Source organism: Piliocolobus tephrosceles, chromosome 9 (genome assembly GCF_002776525.5).
Source record: "Piliocolobus tephrosceles isolate RC106 chromosome 9, ASM277652v3, whole genome shotgun sequence".
Classification (NCBI taxonomy): domain Eukaryota; kingdom Metazoa; phylum Chordata; class Mammalia; order Primates; family Cercopithecidae; genus Piliocolobus; species Piliocolobus tephrosceles.
Genome location: NC_045442.1, coordinates 39,549,987 through 39,563,118, shown reverse-complemented (window position 1 = coordinate 39,563,118; position 13,132 = coordinate 39,549,987). Strand labels below are relative to the sequence as shown.

The window sequence follows — 13,132 nt, the reverse complement described above, 5'->3', positions numbered from 1 at the left end:
CCCCAATATTTTGGAACCTCTTTAAAGAGTTACCTTTCCACTGCTGTCTTACAAAAGTAGAGAGAAAGGTGACATTTCCTATAAGATGTTCCATCTCTTTTCAGATCTATACCTCCAACTAGACAGCATAAATCCTAAGTCCTCACCCACCCTGTGGGATGCTTCTGAAAGTTGTTACTTACCTTGTGAGTACAAATGAAGTAGATGTTCTCTCTCCTATTCCAGGCTTGCAGGTAATGTGTACTTTGTCCTTTGTCATTGGTTTTTGTTAATAAAAGGAAACTACCAAGCTATAAGAAATCTTAGAAGTCATCATCTCTGTTCCATTGGTGCCTTAAGAGAAGAGGCTGTGTCTTGTTTGAGGTTACATCTTCAATACTTAGCACAATACCTCTGGAAGGAAATGGACGTCCTCAGGCATAGGAGATCCAACCCTCCAGCTTGTATGCATGTCCATACAGCTTGCATAGGTAGTTTGCTTAGGAAATGTTTGTGAACAGAAATGGTCTGGCCTAGAATTGCATCTACTTATAAGGACTCAAAAGATTCCTGTTTATCTCCCCAAACTCACTGCTCAATCTCTTAGCTTCACCTATATGGAAACTGTTTCGCACACACTGTTCCCTTTGCTTAGAACATTTCCCCCTCTCTTACCCTTCCTCAACCTTGCCCTAGCTGACTCTTACTGTCTTTAGGTTGTGTCTTAGATGTTACCTCCTAGAAGAACTTTCCATGGCCTCCTAAGACCCTCATCTGTGTATCTGAAACACTGTAAGCCCACACCACTGTAGAATTTTATGCTGTAATACAATTGCCCATTATCTTGCTTACCTTCCCTGATGCTCAGTAACTTTCTTAAAGACAACAAGCTGTTTTATTCATTATTTTATCTCTAGCTACTGGCAACCTATTTTGCACAAAATAGACATTCAGTAAATGTTTGTTGACTGAATGAATGAATGAACAAAGTTCAAACAAGGAATATATTCTTAGGCATAGATGGCTTATCTCTCAGAAATTAAAGTGCAGCTACTTTGTGTCTGCATTGAATGCCAGTCCAAGCTTCTCAGAGGATTCCTCTGGATAGGCACCCCAGTGTGGGGCCTAGCTGTTGCTTAGGGCCTCCCAGGGCCTGCCTTTCCCTGGGTGTAGGGCCCAGGATTTTCCCCACTAGGCTGGGCTTTCCTACTATTATCTACTCTTACTCAACTCCTCCATCCTGTCTGGGAGACTCAACAATTCTTTCAGGCTTCATGTCCTCCTGACCTGCCTAAACTTGGTGACAACTCTAGCTCCTGGGAATCTAGTGATCTCTATTCACCCACCACTACCTATTTCATTTGCTCTGCCTCAGGTGTGTTCACTAACAGGTTGTTGAGTATGGCTCTACCCTTGGATGAAACTTGAAGGTCTGTACTGCTTGTCTTAAACAGCTTTCAGTCTTATTGGTATGCATGAGGCTCTTCAGCTGCTCAATTAATCAGGACCAGAAGCCAACTTATGTTGGGTCCTGTCTCTGAGAGTAAGTCCACATTGGCTCAACTACTGAGTTCGTGATCCTTGGGGGATTTGGAAAGGAATGTCCCTAACTCCTCTCTGGTGGTCATTCACTTGGGTCCCCTTGGAAGAGAAACCTTTAAAAATTAAATCACTGAAGTTTTCCAGTAGAAGAAATACAATGCATTTAATAAGGATAAATAACTGTCTGCTAATAATTAGAGGAGGATCGCTGCTTGCAGACCCTACTAATTCACACTCTGTCCTCATTCTCATCCCCTCCCTTTGCCCATGAAAGTGATGCTCAAAGGATCAAGATCAAAAGGCAGTGGAAAGAAATGAAGGATGCAGGAGAAAGACGGACATGGGAAATAAAGGGAAGAGACAGAGCGGTGGTGAGGAAGGTAGGAAGATCAGGACAGAGCAAGAAACAACAGGATGAGATTCAAAAGAAAGCAACATGGGGAATATGCGAGTGGTGAGGGCTAAGAACTTTTAATAATGAAGAAACCATGGGGATCAAGAGGAAGTTGAAGAAAGCTCCTGGAGCAACCTAGAGAGACAGAAGAGAGCAGAGAAGTGAGTGAAAGGAATAAACCTTGGATGAGAGAGAGGATCTGCACTGTAACTCTGATATTGACCAAGAGGATTGATAACCTCTCTTTTGTTAAATGCCACATACATGCCAAGCACTGTGCTGAGGCTTTGCATTTATTATAGCATAGTGGGCTCACTACCCCGGAATGGATCTAGAGTTGGGCTGTTTATGGAGCTGTGCACCAGAAAACACTTAGATGTCTACACATAAGTTTACATTCAGGAGACTAGGAGAGGGTTGTTCTCTCCACCTCCAGTCTCAGCCCAGGAGGGCAGAGCCTGGCCAGCCACAGAGCCCAGTCCAGGTACTTCAACAAGGAGAGCTGAGTGGAAGAACAGAAGCAGACTTATCCCTGAGCATAGGAGGGGCTCCATCACCTTCAGAATGCTAGCAAATAGTTAGGAGGGGTGAAGGTGGATGGTGATGGCTTTTGGGGGTAGGAAGTTACCTGAGGTCCTCAGGCCAGCAGGCATGGCCATGGAGATATAAAGACTCAGGTATTAATGCTATTATGACCATTTGGGTATTCAGGGCTGGTGAAACTAGAAACAGAACTCACAGATTTCTTATCCCTTTGAATTCTTGTTTATAACAACGCTATTATATCTCCATTAAAGAAACACTAGTTACTTCCCCCATGCTACTGGATGGTGGCACTAAGTATAACATGATCAGTGTGACGCAAAGACCATACTCTTTCCACTCTACCCTAAGGCATCTCATTAGAGATGGCATCTCTGCTGTCCCATCTCTGCTATCCCATTTCTGGTTGTCAGAGCAATATGTTCTGGGAGGTCAGCCTCAGCCTCAGGCCATCTTTAGGCAGACAGGAAGTTAAGAGAAGGGAGATGCAGTGCTGGTCCAGAAGCAATGACCAAGGCAGAAAGGGGCCTGGGGAGCTGTGAAGATAGAGGCCACACTGGACATTTCCAGCTGGGCAGAGAGAGGAAGGCTAGAAACCAGGAAAAGATGAGCAGGAGTTCAGCCAGTGAAGGCTTGGGGCACAGAAAGCAAAAAGCCTGGTCCTATAGGTTGGCATTGGTCCCCTCCACCTATTGGGGACATGCAAAAGCCTGGAGCCACAAGACGTCAGGAACTTTCTGTCCCTTTCAGCTTCACACATGCACAGCTTAGTGAGAACATTACCCTTGATCCTCTGAGCCAGGGATCACAGTCTACGGGATTTGTGACAATTTGGTTTTGTCTTTCAGGGAATTTGTCCCCATGTGATTCATTAATTGACCCATTGCTCCTTAGAGCTGCAAGGAGCCTGGTAGTTCAGGCCATTAAGTCTCTTCTGTAGGCCTAATTCATGGCCTGACATCACAATCCTAACAACATAATCCATTTGTCCTGATTTGATTTTTTTCTTTTCGAGAGGCTCCCTTGGCAGCCAGGATTTCTCATTATGATATGATTCATCCATATGGTAATTACCATTAGAATTAGTATCTCAGATGTGATTCATCTTTGGAAATATTAAGCTGGAAGCATCACTTACAGAAAGGCCTGTTCCATTTACAGCCATGGGGAATTTCTGCAGAGATGCTCCTTCATCCAGCTAGCATTTGTTGACTTTTGCCCTGTACTGGATTCTGAACTAGGGTCCTTGAGGTGTATAGAGATGAGTAGGCCCTAGGCTGTGCCCTCAGTAGCTTCCATTCTAAAAGGGAGATGATAGGGACGTAAGTGCTTGTCAGATGGATGGTACAGTCAGAGATGAGAGGTAACATTTTCTCCTTAAAGTCTAGGATACAGGTTTTCAAACTCTAGCAGGAATCAAAATCACCTGAAGGGCTTGCTAAAATGCAGATTGCTGGGTCCCAGCCCAGAGTTTTTGGTTCGGTAGGCCTGTGATGGAGCCCAAGAATTTGCAGTTCTGACAAATTCCTGGGTAAGGAGGATGATGCTGGTCTGGGGACCACACTTTGAAGAACATAGCTCTAAGTCTTCTATTATTTCTCCACTGTGCCCTTTCTTCATTGCTTGCAGCGTGCTAAGCAGCACCCTGTGCTGGGGACAAAATGTTTATTAAAGCTTGGTCCCTGTCCTGGTGGGGACAGAATAGGAGAGCAAACAGTGATTTCTGTACTTCACAGAAAGTGCCACTAGAGCTTTGCTTAAGATGTCATTGGATCACCAAAAAGAACATGATTATTTCTTGCTGGAACCCAGGGAATGCCACATGGAGGAGGGAAAATTTTAATAAAAGGGATGTGGATTGGAAGTTGTATGGAAGGGCATTTGCAGCTGTGAAATTCACAAATTTTCAAATGTCCTGGGGCTTCCTCTAACTCCTTCTGAGATGTTCCCCTGAAGTGACAAAGGTTCGGCTTACTTCCCGTAGAAACCTCTGGCACAGTTCTGGTTAATTGGCCTGGTTTTAGCAAAGCCTTTATTTTTGACTTTCTGGGGTTCTGTGTCAGTGTCTCGCTCATGCATGGTCTGAATACTCTCAGTAGAATGGAATTCTCTGCACAGGCATTTGAATGGAATGTGGAATCATGAGCAGAGGAAAAGACAGCCTGCTACCAAAATTCTCCTCCCCATCCCTGCCATTTAAGTCTCCAAGCTGCTGCAACTACCCGCTCCGACAGCCTCACTGTTTTTGTTGACTCTTCAGGACATTCGACAGTTCTTATATCATTGCATTTTGTTTACCTACAGACATCCATCAGACACGAAACTTCTAGTATATTCAACCTTTTAGAACACTGCTTGTAGATTCCAAAGTTAGAAAAGAGGCTCATGAGACTAGTAAAGGGGTTTCCAAACCATAGTGCAGAGCTCTTACACTTCGTGCTGTGAGAGGCCCCTGCATTGTTACCGCCTATTAACTCACAGGTGACACCGTTAAAATAAATGTCATTGTTTTTCTAGCTCAGGGCACTTTAAGAACCACATTATGAGGAGGATAAGGGTCCTATTAGAAGCACATATATAGTCACTATTAAGAAATGGCCGCTGACACTGAAGGAGAAAAGTAATAAGAGAGAGGAAACAGGAGAAGCTAATGTATTAGAGAATAATGATCATCAAAATAATCATCAAAATTTAAGTTTAATTATACCCTCCATCTGCCACTTAAGAAGGGACTGAGTATGATGGAGGGTAAAATTCCAGCACTTTGGGAGGCTGAGGTGGGAGGCTGCTTGAGCTCAGGAGTTTGAGACCAGCATGGGCAACATAGTAAGACCCCATCTCTACAAATAATATAAAATTAGCTTGGCATAGTGGTGGTGCCTGTAGTCCCAGCTACTCAGGAGGCTGAGGTGGGAAGATCACTTGAGCCCAAGAGGTCAAGGCTGCAGTGAGCTGTGATTGTGCCACTGCACTCCAGCCTGGGCAACAGAGTGAGACCTTGTCTCAGAAAAAGAAAGAAAGAAGGAAAGATAGAGAGAGAGAGAGAGAGAAGGAAAGAAAGAACAAGGAAGTATGGATTATAGAACAGTAACACTAAAAGGGACCTTGGAGATAATAACTGGCCAGCCTCTTCATGCTGAAGATAAGAAAACTGGGGCAAAGGGTGGGTTATGAGGAAGAGGGTTTCAGTCATTTGCCCAGTATTACACAATTACACAGTACAGACTGGGTCTCTCCAGGGCAGTCTGTCTTTTTTCTTTTTAAAATCATTGTTCTCCAGCATCTACCACAGTCGATGTAACTGCACTCAATGTTTATTTAAATTGATTGAGCAGAGTCAATACATGAATCCATATCTTGGTTTCTTTTAAACCCCATGATCCTTTCAAATGATCAATTTCATGAAAAATTAGTAGGGAGAATAGATCAGATTAAGTCCTTTGATTCTAAGCCAATCAGCAAATGATAATGGAATATTGTTAAACTATTGGTGAATTTCTCAGAAATGGCCAAGTTCGGTTAGTCGAAATTAAATCCTCATTTGGCTACAGCTATTCTGAATACTTTGTAAAGATTTTATGCCATTTTGTATGATTTATGTATCTAGTTTTCAGCAAATACAGGTTACAATACAATGTCGCCTGTCGTTCAAATGAATCCAATATATTCAGGGCCAAAACACCAGAGAATTCTAGCCAAGTTTTTGGTGAAGACATAGAATTGAGAAATTCATTTATTCACTCAAGAACTGTTCGTTGAGAACTTATAATGCCAAAAACACTGTTCTAGACACTACAGATACAGCAGTGAAAAAAAAAAAATCTCATGAAGCTGAAATTCTAGTGGAAGGAATAGACAACAAACAAACAAAAAGTGATGGAGGGATTGTGACTACAATTACCCCTCTCTTGAAAGTGCTTCCTTTGACATCTATAATACGATTCTCTGTTTGGTTTGGTAGTTAACAGCACTAGCTTAGAGATGGAGAGTCTTGATGTTAAGTCCTAGCTGTGTGCACATTAGTGCCTTATTTTTACATGCTGATAATAGTAGAACCTCTTCATAGAGCTGTTCTGTGGTTTAATTGAAATCATGTTTCACTACTCAGGGCCTAGTTCATTTTAAGCATTCGACAAATGATGCAATTATTATTATTATTATTATTATTATTATTATTATTATTATTATTATTATTATTGAGTCAATGGACCTCTAAGTAACACACTTTCTTCCTGTTGAAAGATTTCAGAAGATATGCCATCAGATCTTAGAACCTCATGATTTTTCATAAGTGATCTCAAAAAGATAGCTTCTGAAACAGAGCAAGTACAAAATGACTCCCCTTGACAATACCCTTTTTGACTTTAGTAGAAGTCAAGTCAAGGAAAAGCTCTGGCTATTCCAAGGAGCTTTCCTTCTGGGTGAGTGCTGTGGATGTGGTGTGTCTGGTTGCTTCATGCCTTTTAGTGCATGCAAGTCTTTGCCTTTGTCTCTATCTGAATTACCCCAACCCTCTTCAGCCTCAGTATGCTTGTTTTCTTTTGTTTCGGAACTAAACTCCACATCCCAGTACTGGCTTCTACATGGCATCCCTCTTTCATGAGTCACGAGGAACTGCAAATGCCTTTTTAAGTGTTTATGCAAGCGTTATCTAAGCATTGCTTGCTTTTCTCTAAGTCACTTTATCATGTCAAATCATTTTGCCCAAACCACTCCAGGCCACAGCACCTACCATAATGGGAGGAGCGTAATCCCATGAAAAGCATTCATTAACAGTTTGCAGCATTGATCTATGTAGCTCTCTATAGAAAGCCTAAATCTCTAAAAACTTGGCAATGACCAAATATAAAAATTTTGACTCCTTTCCTTTCCTCCCAATGACTTCAGCAAGTCCTGCAGAAATATATCTTGACAGTATATAATAGCCTACAATTTTTTACTAATTTATTTGGTCTACTTGTTTATTGTTTGCCTTTCCCATGAAAATGAAGCTCATCTTGCTCACTGGTAGAACACCAGCAGTTGGACTTAGCACAATGTATGTGCTCAGTAAATATAAATCACTTGTTGAATAAATGAATGCTCACATAGCTGTCTAGCAAGTGTGGATGCCATGTTGTGATGTGTTGGATTTTGTTTCAAAAAAGATATTGGCCTATGTAGGGCAGTAGTCTGTCTAGTTTTCAGCACTTTCCATCCAAACCTTGAGTTTCTCTCATTTGTGACTGTATAATTTAAAACTATAAATCTCTACATAAAGGAAGCATATTTGGTTATTCATTAGACTTAACTTGACTATTTTCAAAAGTAATTGAGAGTGACCACAAAAGGAATTATGAATAAAAACAATAACAACAGCATTGTAAACATCACCTAAACCTCTTGCCAAGATCACCCCTAACAGTGTGATCTTATCCCACTGTTGGGCTTTGAGTGTGACAATGGATAGTGCAGTGGATAAAGCTGGACCACAGAGTTAGAGAAATCTGGGTTTCTATCCTGGCATAGCCTCTTACTAGGTGTGTAAGGCTGACTGTATTTCTCTACTTCTCTAGGCTTACTTTCCCATCTACAAAATGAATCAACTTTATAGATTAGTGTGTGGATTCAATTGTTATGTAATTAAAATACTTATTATGGTTCCAAACACATCATCATTGTATCAGTTAACTTCTGCTGTGTCGCAAAGCACTCCCAAAACCTACTGACTTTTCACAACAATCATTTATTTAGTCCACGATTCTGTGAATTGGTTGGGTAGTTCTGGTCTGGATCAACTGATCTCTGCTGGGCTTTCTCATGCATCTGTGGCAGCAGTTGGACTGGCACGTGGATGATCTAAAATCTAGGATGGTTTCACTATGTGTCTGGCTGTTGGCAAGTTATCAGCCAAGGTGACAGGGGTGACTGGGCCATGGTCTTTCCTCCTCCCTCAATCTAGTTCAGGCTTCCTTACATGGCAGTTTTGCAGAGTGCCCAAAAGCAACAAGAGAGAGCAAGTTCCAATGTACAGGTATTTTTCAAGACTGCTTGCATCATATTTGCTAAATTTCCATTAGTTAAGGCAATCACAGTTCCAGCCCAGTGTCAGTGAAGGAAATAATTCGTGGCCATTTTTGTAGCCTGCCACAATCCTCCTCATCATCACTGTCATCATATAAACTAGTATTTGTTGAGCATTTACTAAGTGCCAGATGCTGTTCTAATCATACTACATTTATCAAAGCTTATAATTCTAGCCACAACCTTATGAAGCAGATACTATTATATTCTATATTGGAGAAAAGGAAACTGAGGCACAGAATGGCAAAGCAACTTACCCAAGGTCACACAGCTGGGAAGCATGGGCGCTGGAATTCAAACCAATGCTCCAGAGCCATAACTGTAATGACTGTTCTCTACTGTCTCTTCTTCATACGCTATACGTGGGCTTTTCCATGATTTCTTCTTTTTCATAAGTGAGTGATCTAGAAAGAGATAATACCTTGAATTTTTTTTTTTTTTTTTTTTTTTTTTTTTTTTTTTTTTTTTTTTTTTTGAGATGGAGTCTCACTCTGTCGCCAGGCTGGAGTGCAGTGGTGCAATCTCGGCTCACTGCAACCTTCGCCTCCTGGGTTCAAGCGATTCTCATGCCTCGGCCTCCCGAGTAACTGGGATTACAGGCACATGCCACCACACCCAGCTAATTTTTGTATTTTTAGTAGACACGGGGTTTCATCATGTTGGTCAGGCTGGTCTTGATCTTCTGACCTCATGATCCACCCAACTCGTCCTCCCAAAGTGCTGAGATTACAGGTGTGAGCCACTGTGCCTGGTCAATACCTTGATTTTGACAGGTTCCCTGAACATTGCCATATCTACCACCGCTTTGTCCACACTTCAGCATTTTTCCAACAAAGCACCTTGAGTTTTTCTCATCCAGGATTGGTGTGACTGGAATGCGTTATTCCAGATCTTCATAGTAACTTTTGATCTCTTTCTGGTTCTTTGTGGTGAGGGTATTGGCAATGGTGACAGAAGTTCCGAGCTTCATTCGTAGAGCACTTCATCTTTTATTTCTTCAGACAAGTTTGGGGGCTTGGAAATGTGGCTGAAAACAATGTTGAAATATTACTTAATATATACATAACATTTATATATGTTTATTAATAGTTTCTCAGAGGTGATTTACAATACCTTTTGATATCAGAGACTATGGCTTTCTCTCTATCCTCAGCAACTAGCACAGGCAAGAGCACACAGAGGACACATTGGAGAAGCTCAGTACATGTTTGTTGTAAATATCTACATCCATATCTGTATTTTATTAAGACAGGGTAACAAACATATATACACACATATACTAATGGTGACCAGATATTGGCCAGGTGTGATCACTAAAGAATGGTGGACACTGGCATCCAGTGGAGAACTCATGCCCCATCTAACAGTAGAAGATCTAGCCATTTGATACTATGTAGGAATGCTCAGTGTTACCAGATTGTTTCATTATTCAGGAGATGCTGGAACTTCAGATGTATATGTAAAACTTTTCTGAATTTAAACAGTGTATGTCAGATGAAACAGGTCTGTTGCCTGAATCTGGTCCATGGTCAATTGATTTGTGACCTCCCTACATTAGGCACTTGTTGGCACCTTTCTATTGCATTATAACTGTCCTGAAGGCCCGAGGTGGAAGGGGAGACACAGAATAAGGCAGAGATGGAACAGTGAGATGACAAGAGATGAAAGACTTCAAGAAGGATGGATGATTGCCTATTTCAGAGATTCTGCAGAGGTCAAAGAAATGGGAATAAGAAAAGGCTATTAGATTAAAGCAAATTAATTATTTGGCACAGCACTACATCTACAGGCTGTGTTCTTTTAAAAAATGATCAAATAACATGGGAAATACTCAGTTAAGCAAATTAAAATAATTTCTTTACTCTGACCCTTCTAATTGTCTTTAATATTCTATTATGCAATGTAAATCTCCAGAAGGAGAAGAGATTTACTGAGATTTTTAAAACTTTCATGATTAAGGAGTCCTTAGGTCATACAATCCCTTGTAAATGTTTTGAGGAAAACACCTTGGAAAAGCTGGATAAGAGACTGAATGAGTCATTGGGAATCTATGGAGGCCTGATGTGGAGACTGGAATGCACATGGTAGTGAGCAAATGCACAATGAGCCAGCAAAGCAGCTTGGCAAGTAAAGAAAGTAGGCCAACCTATCAGGAACTAGGAATTGCCAGCTTAGTAATCTTTCTAAGACAAAACCGTTTTAGCATCATTCCTTTGCTGAAAACAAACCAGCAAAAAAAAAAAAAAAAAAAAAAATCAAGGGGTGCCCTCCTCTGATGGGTGAAAGCTCTTTGCTTTAACAATCCAGGTCTCCTTTATCAGGCCAACTGATCTTTCTCATTCCCCAGTTGTTCCCTGGCTTTCTCATTCCCCAGTTATTTCCTACGCTGACTCCCTGCTCTAAACGCTCTCCTCCACTGGCTGTCCTTATTGCTTGCACGGTGAGTTGTCTCCCCAGCTGCTCCAGTTAGACATGCCCGCTTTCCAAGGCACAGGTCAAATCCTGCTTTCCCTATTAAGCCTTCCTTAGCCATCAAGCTGCCAGTCAGTTCTTTTCCTTACACAACTGGAGCAGTTACTTCTGAAGGACTTGCATGGGACTTCCTGTGTTGGAGACAGCCTGTATGATTTGGAGCCAAGAGAATAAAACTATGTCTTGAGATCTGCAGCTCTCTACCCCAACTTGTCCTCACAGTACACCCAAATAAGATTAGCATAATATTGCCCAGAAACACAGAAGAGCAAGGACATAACTCCAATCACATTGCATTCCATAGATTGTGGTCTATAGTTATACAACCACCTATTATTCACTGAGGATAAAAGAGTGTATTCTCTTTTATAGACTTGCTCAACAGTAAAAAGCATCATTTCTAGACACTAGGCTGAGTATATTACATGTTTATCTTAGTGAATCTCACAGTCTCCCTAAGAAGTATTATTATCCCCATTTTACAGAGGAAGGAGCTGTCTTGAAACATTCAACTCAGCTTGTTCACACTTATGACCAGCTCTCTATCTGGTGAAGGTAGAGTCAGGTGTACAACCTCATGTACCTGACCCCAAACCTGGGCTCTTTCTGTCCCAGCACACCATCTCCATGGCCATGCAGGCCACTAGGAATTTAATGACAGAGAATTAAAGGTAAGAATCACACTGTGCCTTCGAGTGGCAAATATATACCACTAGACAGAGGAAGACAGACAAAATCTAGTTAGGGTCTACACAGTTTGAATATCATAGAACTCAGTGCATTCTGGGGTATCACAAGGACCTAGCACAGCTCAAGAGAGGCCCTCTTGAGTGAGATTTGGAGGATGCAACATTATGGGGGCACATGCATGGCCCGCAGGGCAGTGAGAGTCTTCTACTCCCTGGCCATTCGTCAATGTCACTGAAGGAGGTGACCTTCATTTCCACCCTACTCTAAGCTCTTGGCTTTTCTTTCTGTCTTCTTTACTAGACTGTGGACTCTGAGGAGAGAAGCTATTTTATTTATCCAGCCCTGTCACAGTTTCTGGTATATAAGCGGTAACTATTTGTTGGTTTGATGAATGAATGACAAGTCAGCCAAGGCAAGGTGCTCAAGGTGACAAGATAGAGATAGCACAATGTATACAACTTTATTCCCCCATCAGAGAACTGGATTACCTCACTGCATGTTATGTGTCTCCCCTGTTTGTTTATACACTATCCAGAAGCCTCTGGCTTCTCAGAATGCTTGACAAATTCCAAGTCCTCCCTTCAATAACGTCAAACCTTATCATTTTCAGGCCTCATCGAAGATTGTGAAATCCTGCAGCAGCACAGGAGGTGTGTGCTGCCCCTTGCACTTTCCCCACATCTTCCAACACAGTACCTTGCACAGAGCAAGGTCTATACACATGCACATTGAATGACTGCATTGAAATAGATTGGAGACATGGTTAGGAACCCGTCCTAACAGTGCAATCTTGTTGAGACAATGCTTGGTGAATTCAGGTGATAAAGGGAGAAGAAACCAGGATAGTGACAGTGACATAGATGGGGCAAGAAGAGTGAGCAGGATCTGTCAACATTGGATATGGGAGGTGAGGGAGGAGGAAGAGAAAAAATGATTCAAATACTTCGATCTCAGCTGACAGTTTGAAGGATTATGCCCAAGGGGGAAATAGGGAAGTTCTCTTTCCCCACAACCCTCTCATCCTCACTTCAGTTTAAGCATGGAGAAAAGATTTCCCATAAAAGTCAGGCTGAAACACTCCACGGAGGGAGGCAGACCCGGGGCAGTCATTCAGGAGTGTCCAGGAAAACAAGAAGGAAAGGTTTGCCCTCATCTCTCTGCAGAAGAGCTTTGCTCTGCTGAGGAGGAGAAATTTGAGCTGAATGTATTTTTGGTTGGTATGACTTGTAAGTTCTCTGTTTGATAGCAGAGTTGTTTGAATGACCTATTTTATAACTACACAGAGCTTTTCCAAATAGATGGTGTCTGTAGAATGTTCAGGTTAATGCATGAGCCCAGTGCTCAGAGTGTTTGCACTTGGAGCATCTGAGCCTTCTTTCTTAATAAGTCATCTTGGCATTTTGTCAACAAGTTAATTTGCTTTCCTAAGAAACTAGATTAATACTTCCT

At 41.8% G+C, this 13,132-nt stretch overlaps 1 protein-coding gene across 3 annotated transcripts in view; it reads left to right on the top strand.

Moving 5' to 3' along the window:
- Positions 1-13,132, top strand: part of PLCE1 (phospholipase C epsilon 1) — a 348,163-nt gene that overhangs the window by 133,366 nt on the left and 201,665 nt on the right. The gene's annotated exons all lie outside the window — the stretch shown is intronic.